This window comes from Schistocerca gregaria, unplaced genomic scaffold, assembly GCF_023897955.1.
Source record: "Schistocerca gregaria isolate iqSchGreg1 unplaced genomic scaffold, iqSchGreg1.2 ptg000239l, whole genome shotgun sequence".
Taxonomy (NCBI): domain Eukaryota; kingdom Metazoa; phylum Arthropoda; class Insecta; order Orthoptera; family Acrididae; genus Schistocerca; species Schistocerca gregaria.
Window position 1 is genome coordinate 2,101,053 of NW_026061751.1, and position 15,055 is coordinate 2,116,107.

A 15,055-nucleotide genomic window follows, 5' to 3' on the forward strand; every position below is an offset into this window, starting at 1 on the left:
ATCTTAAGGTCCTAGCTCATGTCCAAGGCACCAAAGCCGGCTAAAAAGTCAATAATCGATACCTAAAACTTGAATTGTACTACTTCTTGCTTGCTATTACATCAACTTAGTAGCTTCATCTGTGTTCAAACATGGTGCTTTTAGAGTCTCCGCATAACGCAGCACGCGACATAGCTTTGCAGACGATAAGTACAACCGTTTCAGAGAGAAGAGCGGCCAATGTGACGATCTGGCTTTAAGTTGATTCCATAACAAATGACGAAAACGGACGGATTTCTCAGGTTTTTACTACATATGAACACTTTTCACATTCTCCCATGCAACTCGGCTCCTAGTCCTCCTTTCATACTGAATCTTAAGGTCCTACCTCATGTCCAAGGCATCAAAGCCACCTAAAAAGTCAATAATCGATACCTAAAACTTGAATTGTACTACTTATACTGGCTATTACATCAACTTAGAAGCTTCATCCGTGTTCCCCTGTGGTGATTTTAGTGTCTCCGCATAACGTAGCACGCGACATAGCTTTGCAGACGATAAGTACAACAGTTTCAGAGAGAAGAGCGGCAATGTGACGATCTGGCTTTAAGTCGATTCCATAACAAATGACGAAAACGGACGGATTTCTCAGGTTTTTACTACATATGAACACTTTTCACATTCTCCCGTGCAACTCGGTTGCTAGTCCTTCTTTCTTGCAGAATCTTAAGGTCCTAGCTCATCTCCAAGGCACCAAAACCAGCTAAAATGTCAATAATCGATAGGTAAAACTTGAATTGTACTACTTCTTACTGGCTATTACATCAACTTAGAAGCTTCATCTGTGTTCCACTGTGGTGATTTTAGTTTCTCCGCGTAACGCAGCACGCGACATAGCTTTGCAGACGATAAGTACAACCGTTTCAGAGAGAAGAGCGGCCAATGTGACGATCTGGCTTTAAGTTGATTCCATAACAAATGACGAAAACGGACGGATTTCTCAGGTTTTTACTACATTTGAACACTTTTCACATTCTCCCATGCAACTCGGCTGCTAGTCCTCCTTTCATACTGAATCTTAAGGTCCTAGCTCATGTCCAAGGCATCAAAGCCAGCTAAAAAGTCAATAATCGATACCTAAAATTTGAATTGTACTACTTCTTACTGGCTATTACATCAACTTAGAAGCTTCATCTGTGTTCCACTGTGCTGATTTTAGTGTCTCCGTATAACGCAGCACGCGACATAGCTTTGCAGACGATAAGTACAACCGTTTCAGAGAGAAGAGCGGCCAATGAGACGATCTGGCTTTAAGTCGATTCGATAACAAATGACGAAAACGGAAGTATTTCTCAGGTTTATACTACATATGAACACTTTTCACATTCTCCCGTGCAACTCGGCTGCTAGTCCTCCTTTCATGCAGAATCTTAAGGTCCTAGCTCATGTCCAAGGCACCAAAGCCAGCTAAAAAGTCAATAATCGATACCTAAAACGTGAATTGTATTACTTCTTACTGGCTATTACATCAACTTAGAAGCTTCATCTGTGTTCTACTATGGTGCTTTTAGTGTCTCCGCATACCGCAGCACGCGACATAGCTTTGCAGACGTTAAGTACAACCGTTTCAGGGAGAAGAGCGGAAAATGTGGCGATCTGGCTTTAAGTCGATTCGATAACAAATGACGAAAACGGACGGATTTCTCAGGTTTTTACTACATATGAACACTTCTAACATTCTCCCGTTCAACTCGCCCGCTAGTCCTCCTTTCATGCAGAATCTTAAGGTCCTAGCTCATGTCCAAGGCACCAAAGCCAGCTAAAAAGTAAATAATCAGTACCCAAAACTTGAATTGTACTACTTCTTACTGGCTATTACTTTAACTTAGAAGTTTGATCTGTGTTCTACTATGGTGCTTTTAGTGTCTCCGCATACCGCAGCACGCGACATAGCTTTGCAGACGATAAGTACAACCGTTTCAGAGAGAAGAGCGGCAATGTGACGATCTGGCTTTAAGTCGATTCCATAACAAATGACGAAAACGGACGGATTTCTCAGGTTTTTACTACATATGAAGCCTTTTCACATTCTCCCGTACAACTCGGCTGCTAATCCTCCTTTCATGCAGAATCTTAAGGTCCTAGCTTATGTCCAAGGCACCAAAGCCAGCTAAAATGTCAATAATCGATACCTAAAACTTGAATTGTACTACTTCTTACTGGCTATTACATCAACTTAGAAGCTTCATCTGTGTTCTACTATGGTGCTTTTAGTGTATCCGCATACCGCAGCACGCGACATAGCTTTGCAGACGATAAGTACAACCGTTTCAGGGAGAAGAACGGCCAATGTGACGATCTATCTTTAAGTCGATTCGATAACAAATGACGAAAACGGACGGATTTCTCAGGTTTTTACTACATATGAACACTTCTCACATTCTCCCGTTCAACTCGCCCGCTAGTCCTCCTTTCATGCAGAATCTTAAGGTCCTAGCTCATGTCCAAGGCACCAAAGCCGGCTAAAAAGTCAATAATCGATACCTAAAACTAGAATTGTACTACTTCTTGCTTACTATTACATCAACTTAGTAGCTTCATCTGTGTTCAATCATGGTGCTTTTAGAGTCTCCGCATAACGCAGCACGCGACATAGCTTTGCAGACGATAAGTACAACCGTATCAGAGAGAAGAGTGGACAATGTGACGATCTGGCCTTAAGTCGATTCGATAACAAATGACGAAAACGGACGGATTTCTCAGGTTTTTACTACATATGAACACTTCTCACTTTCTCCCGTACAACTCGCCTGCTAGTCCTCCTTTCATGCAGAATCTTAAGGTCCCAGCTCATGTCCAAGGCACCAAAGCCAGCTAAAAAGTAATTAATGAGAACCTAAAACTTGAATTGTACTACTTCTTACTGGCTATTACATCAACTTAGAAGCTTCATCTGTGTTCTACTATGGTGCTTTTAGTGTCTCCGCATAACGCAGCACGCGACATAGCTTTGCAGACGATAAGTACAACCGTTTCGGAGAGAAGAGCGGCAATGTGACGATCTGGCTTTAAGTCGATTCCTTAACAAATGACGAAAACGGACGGATTTCTCAGGTTTTTACTACATATGAATACTTTTCACATTCTCCCGTGCAACTCGGTTGCTAGTCCTTCTTTCTTGCAGAATCTTAAGGTCCTTGCTCATCTCCAAGGCACCAAAGCCAGCTAAAATGTCAATAATCGATAGGTAAAACTTGAATTGTACTACTTCTTACTGGCTATTACATCAACTTAGAAGCTTCATCTGTGTTCTACTATGGTGCTTTTAGTGTCTTCGCATACCGCAGCACGCGACATAGCTTTGCAGACGATAAGTACAACCGTTTCAGAGAGAAGAGCGGCCAATGTGACGATCTGGCTTTAAGTCGATTCGATAACAAATGACGAAAACGGACGGATTTCTCAGGTTTTTACTACATATGAACACTTTTCGCATTCTCCCATGCAACTTGGCTGCTAGTCCTCCTTTAATGCAGAATCTTAAGGTCCTAGCTCATGGCCAAGGCACCAAAGCCAGCTAAAAAGTAAATAAACAGTACCCAAAACTTGAATTGTACTACTTCTTACTGGCTATTACATCAACTTAGAAGCTTCATCTGTGTTCTACTATGGTGCTTTTAGTGTCTCCGCATACCGCAGCACGCGACATAGCTGTGCAGACGATAAGTACAACCGTTTCAGAGAGAAGAGCGGCCAATGTGACGATCTGGCTTTAAGTTGATTCCATAACAAATTGACGAAAACGGACGAAATTCTAAGGTTTTTACTACATATGAACACTTTTCACATTCTCCCGTGCAACTCGGCTGCTAGTCCTCCTTTCATGCAGAATCTTAAGGTCCTAGCTCACGTCCAATGCATCAAAGCCAGCAAAAAGGCAATAATTGATACCTAAAACTTGAATTGTACTACTTCTTACTGGCTATTACATCAACTTAGAAGCTTCATCTGTGTTATACTATGGTGATTTTAGTGACTCCGCATAACGCAACACGCGACATAGCTTTGCAGACGATAAGTACAACCGTTTCAGAGAGAAGAGCGGCAATGTGACGATCTGGCTTGAAGTCGATTCCATAACAAATGACGAAAACGGACGGATTTCTCAGGTTTTTACTACATATGAACACTTTTCACATTCTCCCGTGCAACTCGGCTGCTAATCCTCCTTTCATGCAGAATCTTAAGGTCCTAGCTCATGTCCAAGGCACCAAAGCCAGCTAAAAAGTCAATAATCGATACCTAAAACGTAAATTGTACAACTTCTTACTGGCTATTACACAACTTAGAAGCTTCATCTGTGTTCCACTATGGTGACTTTAGTGTCTCCGCATAACGCAGCACGCGACATAGCTTTGCAGACGATAAGTACAACTGTTTCAGAGAAGAGGGGATAATGTGACGATCTGGCTTTAAGTCGATTCGATAACAAATGACGAAAACGGACGTATTTCTCAGATTTTTGCTACATATGAACACCTTTCACATTCTTTCGTGCAACTCGGCTGCTAGTCATCCTTTCATGCAGAATCTTAAGGTCCCAGCTCATGTCCAAGGCACCAAAGCCAGCTAAAATGTCAATAATCGATACCTAAAACTTGAATTGTACTACTTCTTACTGGCTATTACATCAACTTAGAAGCTTCATCTGTGTTATACTATGGTGCTTTTAGTGTCTCCGCATACCGCAGCACGCGACATAGCTTTGCAGACGATAAGTACAACCGTATCAGAGAGAAGAGTGGACAATGTGACGATCTGGCCTTAAGTCGATTCGATAACAAATGACGAAAACGGACGGATTTCTCAGGTTTTTACTACATATGAACACTTCTCACTTTCTCCCGTACAACTCGCCTGCTAGTCCTCCTTTCATGCAGAATCTTAAGGTCCCAGCTCATGTCCAAGGCACCAAAGCCAGCTAAAAAGTAATTAATGAGAACCTAAAACTTGAATTGTACTACTTCTTACTGGCTATTACATCAACTTAGAAGCTTCATCTGTGTTCTACTATGGTGCTTTTAGTGTCTCCGCATAACGCAGCACGCGACATAGCTTTGCAGACGATAAGTACAACCGTTTCGGAGAGAAGAGCGGCAATGTGACGATCTGGCTTTAAGTCGATTCCTTAACAAATGACGAAAACGGACGGATTTCTCAGGTTTTTACTACATATGAAGACTTTTCACATTCTCCCGTACAACTCGGCTGCTAATCCTCCTTTCATGCAGAATCTTAAGGTCCTAGCTTATGTCCAAGGCACCAAAGCCAGCTAAAATGTCAATAATCGATACCTAAAACTTGAATTGTACTACTTCTTACTGGCTATTACATCAACTTAGAAGCTTCATCTGTGTTCCACTGTGCTGATTTTAGTGTCTCCGTATAACGCAGCACGCGACATAGCTTTGCAGACGATAAGTACAACCGTTTCAGAGAGAAGAGCGGAAAATGTGGCGATCTGGCTTTAAGTCGATTCGATAACAAATGACGAAAACGGACGGATTTCTCAGGTTTTTACTACATATGAACACTTCTAACATTCTCCCGTTCAACTCGCCCGCTAGTCCTCCTTTCATGCAGAATCTTAAGGTCCTAGCTCATGTCCAAGGCACCAAAGCCAGCTAAAAAGTAAATAATCAGTACCCAAAACTTGAATTGTACTACTTCTTACTGGCTATTACTTTAACTTAGAAGTTTGATCTGTGTTCTACTATGGTGCTTTTAGTGTCTCCGCATACCGCAGCACGCGACATAGCTTTGCAGACGATAAGTACAACCGTTTCAGAGAGAAGAGCGGCAATGTGACGATCTGGCTTTAAGTCGATTCCATAACAAATGACGAAAACGGACGGATTTCTCAGGTTTTTACTACATATGAAGCCTTTTCACATTCTCCCGTACAACTCGGCTGCTAATCCTCCTTTCATGCAGAATCTTAAGGTCCTAGCTTATGTCCAAGGCACCAAAGCCAGCTAAAATGTCAATAATCGATACCTAAAACTTGAATTGTACTACTTCTTACTGGCTATTACATCAACTTAGAAGCTTCATCTGTGTTCTACTATGGTGCTTTTAGTGTATCCGCATACCGCAGCACGCGACATAGCTTTGCAGACGATAAGTACAACCGTTTCAGGGAGAAGAACGGCCAATGTGACGATCTATCTTTAAGTCGATTCGATAACAAATGACGAAAACGGACGGATTTCTCAGGTTTTTACTACATATGAACACTTCTCACATTCTCCCGTTCAACTCGCCCGCTAGTCCTCCTTTCATGCAGAATCTTAAGGTCCTAGCTCATGTCCAAGGCACCAAAGCCGGCTAAAAAGTCAATAATCGATACCTAAAACTAGAATTGTACTACTTCTTGCTTACTATTACATCAACTTAGTAGCTTCATCTGTGTTCAATCATGGTGCTTTTAGAGTCTCCGCATAACGCAGCACGCGACATAGCTTTGCAGACGATAAGTACAACCGTATCAGAGAGAAGAGTGGACAATGTGACGATCTGGCCTTAAGTCGATTCGATAACAAATGACGAAAACGGACGGATTTCTCAGGTTTTTACTACATATGAACACTTCTCACTTTCTCCCGTACAACTCGCCTGCTAGTCCTCCTTTCATGCAGAATCTTAAGGTCCCAGCTCATGTCCAAGGCACCAAAGCCAGCTAAAAAGTAATTAATGAGAACCTAAAACTTGAATTGTACTACTTCTTACTGGCTATTACATCAACTTAGAAGCTTCATCTGTGTTCTACTATGGTGCTTTTAGTGTCTCCGCATAACGCAGCACGCGACATAGCTTTGCAGACGATAAGTACAACCGTTTCGGAGAGAAGAGCGGCAATGTGACGATCTGGCTTTAAGTCGATTCCTTAACAAATGACGAAAACGGACGGATTTCTCAGGTTTTTACTACATATGAATACTTTTCACATTCTCCCGTGCAACTCGGTTGCTAGTCCTTCTTTCTTGCAGAATCTTAAGGTCCTTGCTCATCTCCAAGGCACCAAAGCCAGCTAAAATGTCAATAATCGATAGGTAAAACTTGAATTGTACTACTTCTTACTGGCTATTACATCAACTTAGAAGCTTCATCTGTGTTCTACTATGGTGCTTTTAGTGTCTTCGCATACCGCAGCACGCGACATAGCTTTGCAGACGATAAGTACAACCGTTTCAGAGAGAAGAGCGGCCAATGTGACGATCTGGCTTTAAGTCGATTCGATAACAAATGACGAAAACGGACGGATTTCTCAGGTTTTTACTACATATGAACACTATTCGCATTCTCCCATGCAACTTGGCTGCTAGTCCTCCTTTAATGCAGAATCTTAAGGTCCTAGCTCATGGCCTAGGCACCAAAGCCAGCTAAAAAGTAAATAAACAGTACCCAAAACTTGAATTGTACTACTTCTTACTGGCTATTACATCAACTTAGAAGCTTCATCTGTGTTCTACTATGGTGCTTTTAGTGTCTCCGCATACCGCAGCACGCGACATAGCTGTGCAGACGATAAGTACAACCGTTTCAGGGAGAAGAGCGGAAAATGTGACGATCTGGCTTTAAGTTGATTCCATAACAAATTGACGAAAACGGACGAAATTCTAAGGTTTTTACTACATATGAACACTTTTCACATTCTCCCGTGCAACTCGGCTGCTAGTCCTCCTTTCATGCAGAATCTTAAGGTTCTAGCTCACGTCCAATGCATCAAAGCCAGCAAAAAGGCAATAATTGATACCTAAAACTTGAATTGTACTACTTCTTACTGGCTATTACATCAACTTAGAAGCTTCATCTGTGTTATACTATGGTGATTTTAGTGACTCCGCATAACGCAACACGCGACATAGCTTTGCAGACGATAAGTACAACCGTTTCAGAGAGAAGAGCGGCAATGTGACGATCTGGCTTGAAGTCGATTCCATAACAAATGACGAAAACGGACGGATTTCTCAGGTTTTTACTACATATGAACACTTTTCACATTCTCCCGTGCAACTCGGCTGCTAATCCTCCTTTCATGCAGAATCTTAAGGTCCTAGCTCATGTCCAAGGCACCAAAGCCAGCTAAAAAGTCAATAATCGATACCTAAAACGTAAATTGTACAACTTCTTACTGGCTATTACACAACTTAGAAGCTTCATCTGTGTTCCACTATGGTGACTTTAGTGTCTCCGCATAACGCAGCACGCGACATAGCTTTGCAGACGATAAGTACAACTGTTTCAGAGAAGAGGGGATAATGTGACGATCTGGCTTTAAGTCGATTCGATAACAAATGACGAAAACGGACGTATTTCTCAGATTTTTGCTACATATGAACACCTTTCACATTCTTTCGTGCAACTCGGCTGCTAGTCATCCTTTCATGCAGAATCTTAAGGTCCCAGCTCATGTCCAAGGCACCAAAGCCAGCTAAAATGTCAATAATCGATACCTAAAACTTGAATTGTACTACTTCTTACTGGCTATTACATCAACTTAGAAGCTTCATCTGTGTTATACTATGGTGCTTTTAGTGTCTCCGCATACCGCAGCACGCGACATAGCTTTGCAGACGATAAGTACAACCGTATCAGAGAGAAGAGTGGACAATGTGACGATCTGGCCTTAAGTCGATTCGATAACAAATGACGAAAACGGACGGATTTCTCAGGTTTTTACTACATATGAACACTTCTCACTTTCTCCCGTACAACTCGCCTGCTAGTCCTCCTTTCATGCAGAATCTTAAGGTCCCAGCTCATGTCCAAGGCACCAAAGCCAGCTAAAAAGTAATTAATGAGAACCTAAAACTTGAATTGTACTACTTCTTACTGGCTATTACATCAACTTAGAAGCTTCATCTGTGTTCTACTATGGTGCTTTTAGTGTCTCCGCATAACGCAGCACGCGACATAGCTTTGCAGACGATAAGTACAACCGTTTCGGAGAGAAGAGCGGCAATGTGACGATCTGGCTTTAAGTCGATTCCTTAACAAATGACGAAAACGGACGGATTTCTCAGGTTTTTACTACATATGAAGACTTTTCAAATTCTCCCGTACAACTCGGCTGCTAATCCTCCTTTCATGCAGAATCTTAAGGTCCTAGCTTATGTCCAAGGCACCAAAGCCAGCTAAAATGTCAATAATCGATACCTAAAACTTGAATTGTACTACTTCTTACTGGCTATTACATCAACTTAGAAGCTTCATCTGTGTTCTACTATGGTGCTTTTAGTGTCTCCGCATACCGCAGCACGCGACATAGCTTTGCAGACGATAAGTACCACCGTTTCAGAGAGAAGAGCGGCCAATGTGACGATCTGGCTTTAAGTCGATTCGATAACAAATGACGAAAACGGACGGATTTCTCAGGTTTTTACTACATATGAACACTTCTAACATTCTCCCGTTCAACTCGCCCGCTAGTCCTCCTTTCATGCAGAATCTTAAGGTCCTAGCTCATGTCCAAGGCACCAAAGCCAGCTAAAAAGTAAATAATCAGTACCCAAAACTTGAATTGTACTACTTCTTACTGGCTATTACTTTAACTTAGAAGTTTGATCTGTGTTCTACTATGGTGCTTTTAGTGTCTCCGCATACCGCAGCACGCGACATAGCTTTGCAGACGATAAGTACAACCGTTTCAGAGAGAAGAGCGGCAATGTGACGATCTGGCTTTAAGTCGATTCCATAACAAATGACGAAAACGGACGGATTTCTCAGGTTTTTACTACATATGAAGACTTTTCACATTCTCCCGTACAACTCGGCTGCTAATCCTCCTTTCATGCAGAATCTTAATGTCCTAGCTTATGTCCAAGGCACCTAAGCCAGCTAAAATGTCAATAATCGATACCTAAAACTTGAATTGTACTACTTCTTACTGGCTATTACATCAACTTAGAAGCTTCATCTGTGTTCTACTATGGTGCTTTTAGTGTATCCGCATACCGCAGCACGCGACATAGCTTTGCAGACGATAAGTACAACCGTTTCAGGGAGAAGAACGGCCAATGTGACGATCTATCTTTAAGTCGATTCGATAACAAATGACGAAAACGGACGGATTTCTCAGGTTTTTACTACATATGAACACTTCTCACATTCTCCCGTTCAACTCGCCCGCTAGTCCTCCTTTCATGCAGAATCTTAAGGTCCTAGCTCATGTCCAAGGCACCAAAGCCGGCTAAAAAGTCAATAATCGATACCTAAAACTTGAATTGTACTACTTCTTGCTTGCTATTACATCAACTTAGTAGCTTCATCTGTGTTCAATCATGGTGCTTTTAGAGTCTCCGCATAACGCAGCACGCGACATAGCTTTGCAGACGATAAGTACAACCGTTTCAGAGAGGATAGCGGCCAATGTGACGATCTGGCTTTAAATCGATTCGATAACAAATGACGAAAATGGACGGATTTCTCAGGTTTTTTCTACATATGAACACTTGTCACATTCTCCCGTGCAACTCGGCTGCTAATCCTCCTTTCATGCAGAATCTTAAGGTCCTAGCTCATGTCCAAGGCATCAAAGCCAGCTAAAAAGTCAATAATCGATACCTAAAACTTGAATTGTACTACTTCTTACTGGCTATTACATCAACTTAGAAGCTTCATCTGTGTTCCACTGTGGTGATTTTAGTGTCTCCGCATAACGCAGCACGCGACATAGCTTTGCAGACGATAAGTACAACCGTTTCAGAGAGAAGAGCGGCAATGTGACGATCTGGCTTTAAGTCAATTCCATAACAAATGACGAAAACGGACGGATTTCTCAGGTTTTTACTACATATGAATACTTTTCACATTCTCCCGTGCAACTCGGTTGCTAGTCCTTCTTTCTTGCAGAATCTTAAGGTCCTTGCTCATCTCCAAGGCACCAAAGCCAGCTAAAATGTCAATAATCGATAGGTAAAACTTGAATTGTACTACTTCTTACTGGCTATTACATCAACTTAGAAGCTTCATCTGTGTTCTACTATGGTGCTTTTAGTGTCTTCGCATACCGCAGCACGCGACATAGCTTTGCAGACGATAAGTACAACCGTTTCAGAGAGAAGAGCGGCCAATGTGACGATCTGGCTTTAAGTCGATTCGATAACAAATGACGAAAACGGACGGATTTCTCAAGTTTTTACTACATATGAACACTTTTCGCATTCTCCCATGCAACTTGGCTGCTAGTCCTCCTTTAATGCAGAATCTTAAGGTCCTAGCTCATGGCCAAGGCACCAAAGCCAGCTAAAAAGTAAATAAACAGTACCCAAAACTTGAATTGTACTACTTCTTACTGGCTATTACATCAACTTAGAAGCTTCATCTGTGTTCTACTATGGTGCTTTTAGTGTCTCCGCATAACGCAGCACGCGACATAGCTTTGCAGACGATAAGTACAACCGTTTCAGAGAGAAGAGCGGCCAATGTGACGATCTGGCTTTAAGTTGATTCCATAACAAATTGACGAAAACGGACGAAATTCTAAGGTTTTTACTACATATGAACACTTTTCACATTCTCCCGTGCAACTCGGCTGCTAGTCCTCCTTTCATGCAGAATCTTAAGGTTCTAGCTCACGTCCAATGCATCAAAGCTAGCAAAAAGGCAATAATTGATACCTAAAACTTGAATTGTACTACTTCTTACTGGCTATTACATCAACTTAGAAGCTTCATCTGTGTTATACTATGGTGATTTTAGTGACTCCGCATAACGCATCACGCGACATAGCTTTGCAGACGATAAGTACAACCGTTTCAGAGAGAAGAGCGGCAATGTGACGATCTGGCTTGAAGTCGATTCCATAACAAATGACGAAAACGGACGGATTTCTCAGGTTTTTACTACATATGAACACTTTTCACATTCTCCCGTGCAACTCGGCTGCTAATCCTCCTTTCATGCAGAATCTTAAGGTCCTAGCTCATGTCCAAGGCACCAAAGCCAGCTAAAAAGTCAATAATCGATACCTAAAACGTAAATTGTACAACTTCTTACTGGCTATTACACAAGTTAGAAGCTTCATCTGTGTTCCACTATGGTGACTTTAGTGTCTCCGCATAACGCAGCACGCGACATAGCTTTGCAGACGATAAGTACAACTGTTTCAGAGAAGAGGGGATAATGTGACGATCTGGCTTTAAGTCGATTCGATAACAAATGACGAAAACGGACGTATTTCTCAAATTTTTGCTACATATGAACACCTTTCACATTCTTTCGTGCAACTCGGCTGCTAGTCATCCTTTCATGCAGAATCTTAAGGTCCCAGCTCATGTCCAAGGCACCAAAGCCAGCTAAAATGTCAATAATCGATACCTAAAACTTGAATTGCACTACTTCTTACTGGCTATTACATCAACTTAGAAGCTTCATCTGTGTTATACTATGGTGCTTTTAGTGTCACCGCATACCGCAGCACGCGACATAGCTTTGCAGACGATAAGTACAACCGTATCAGAGAGAAGAGTGGACAATGTGACGATCTGGCCTTAAGTCGATTCGATAACAAATGACGAAAACGGACGGATTTCTCAGGTTTTTACTACATATGAACACTTCTCACTTTCTCCCGTACAACTCGCCTGCTAGTCCTCCTTTCATGCAGAATCTTAAGGTCCCAGCTCATGTCCAAGGCACCAAAGCCAGCTAAAAAGTAATTAATGAGAACCTAAAACTTGAATTGTACTACTTCTTACTGGCTATTACATCAACTTAGAAGCTTCATCTGTGTTCTACTATGGTGCTTTTAGTGTCTCCGCATAACGCAGCACGCGACATAGCTTTGCAGACGATAAGTACAACCGTTTCGGAGAGAAATGCGGCAATGTGACGATCTGGCTTTAAGTCGATTCCTTAACAAATGACGAAAACGGACGGATTTCTCAGGTTTTTACTATATATGAAGACTTTTCACATTCTCCCGTACAACTCGGCTGCTAATCCTCCTTTCATGCAGAATCTTAAGGTCCTAGCTTATGTCCAAGGCACCAAAGCCAGCTAAAATGTCAATAATCGATACCTAAAACTTGAATTGTACTACTTCTTACTGGCTATTACATCAACTTAGAAGCTTCATCTGTGTTCTACTATGGTGCTTTTAGTGTCTCCGCATACCGCAGCACGCGACATAGCTTTGCAGAGGATAAGTACCACCGTTTCAGAGAGAAGAGCGGCCAATGTGACGATCTGGCTTTAAGTCGATTCGATAACAAATGACGAAAACGGACGGATTTCTCAGGTTTTTACTACATATGAACACTTTTCACATTCTCCCGTGTAACTCCGCTGCTGGTCCTCCTTTCATGCAGAATCTTATGGTCCTAGCTCATGTCCAAGGCACCAAAGCCAGCTAAAAAGTCAATAATCGATACCTAAAACTCGAATCGTACTAATTCTTACTGGCTATTACATCAACTTAGAAGCTACATCTGTGTTCTACTATGGTGCTTTTAGTGTCTCCACATACCGCAGCACGCGACATAGGTTTGCAGACGATAAGTACAACCGTTTCAGAGAGAAGAGCGGCCAATGTGACGATCTGGCTTTAAGTTGATTCCATACCAAATGACGAAAACGGACGGTTTTCTCAGGTTTTTACTACATATGAACACTTTTCACATTCTCCCATGCAACGCGGCTGCTAGTCCTCCTTTCATACTGAATCTTAAGGTCCTAGCTCATGTCCAAGGCATCAAAGCCAGCTAAAAAGTCAATAGCCGATACCTAAAACTTGAATTGTACTACTTCTTACTGGCTATTACATCAACTTAGAAGCTTCATCTGTGTTCCACTGTGCTGATTTTAGTGTCTCCGTATAACGCAGCACGCGACATAGCTTTGCAGACGATAAGTACAACCGTTTCAGAGAGAAGATCGGCCAATGTGACGATCTGGCTTTAAGTCGATTCGATAACAAATGAGGAAAACGGACCTATTTCTCAGGTTTATACTACATATGAACACTTTTCACATTCTCCCGTGCAACTCGGCTGCTAGTCCTCCTTTCATGCAGAATCTTAAGGTCCTAGCTCATGTCCAAGGCACCCAAGCCAGCTAAAAAGTCAATAATCGATACCTAAAACGTGAATTGTATTACTTCTTACTGGCTATTACATCAACTTAGAAGCTTCATCTGTGTTCTACTATGGTGCTTTTAGTGTCTCCGCATACCGCAGCACGCGACATAGCTTTGCAGACGTTAAGTACAACCGTTTCAGGGAGAAGAGCGGAAAATGTGACGACCTGGCTTTAAGTCGATTCGATAACAAATGACGAAAACGGACGGATTTCTCAGGTTTTTACTACATATGAACACTTCTAACATTCTCCCGTTCAACTCGCCCGCTAGTCCTCCTTTCATGCAGAATCTTAAGGTCCTAGCTCATGTCCAAGGCACCAAAGCCAGCTCAAAAGTAAATAATCAGTACCCAAAACTTGAATTGTACTACTTCTTACTGGCTATTACTTTAACTTAGAAGTTTGATCTGTGTTCTACTATGGTGCTTTTAGTGTCTCCGCATACCGCAGCACGCGACATAGCTTTGCAGACGATAAGTACAACCGTTTCAGAGAGAAGAGCGGCAATGTGACGATCTGGCTTTAAGTCGATTCCATAACAAATGACGAAAACGGACGGATTTCTCAGGTTTTTACTACATATGAAGACTTTTCACATTCTCCCGTACAACTCGGCTGCTAATCCTCCTTTCATGCAGAATCTTAAGGTCCTAGCTTATGTCCAAGGCACCAAAGCCAGCTAAAATGTCAATAATCGATACCTAAAACTTGAATTGTACTACTTCTTACTGGCTATTACATCAACTTAGAAGCTTCATCTGTGTTCTACTATGGTGCTTTTAGTGTATCCGCATACCGCAGCACGCGACATAGCTTTGCAGACGTTAAGTACAACCGTTTCAGGGAGAAGAACGGCCAATGTGACGATCTATCTTTAAGTCGATTCGATAACAAATGACGAAAACGGACGGATTTCTCAGGTTTTTACTACATA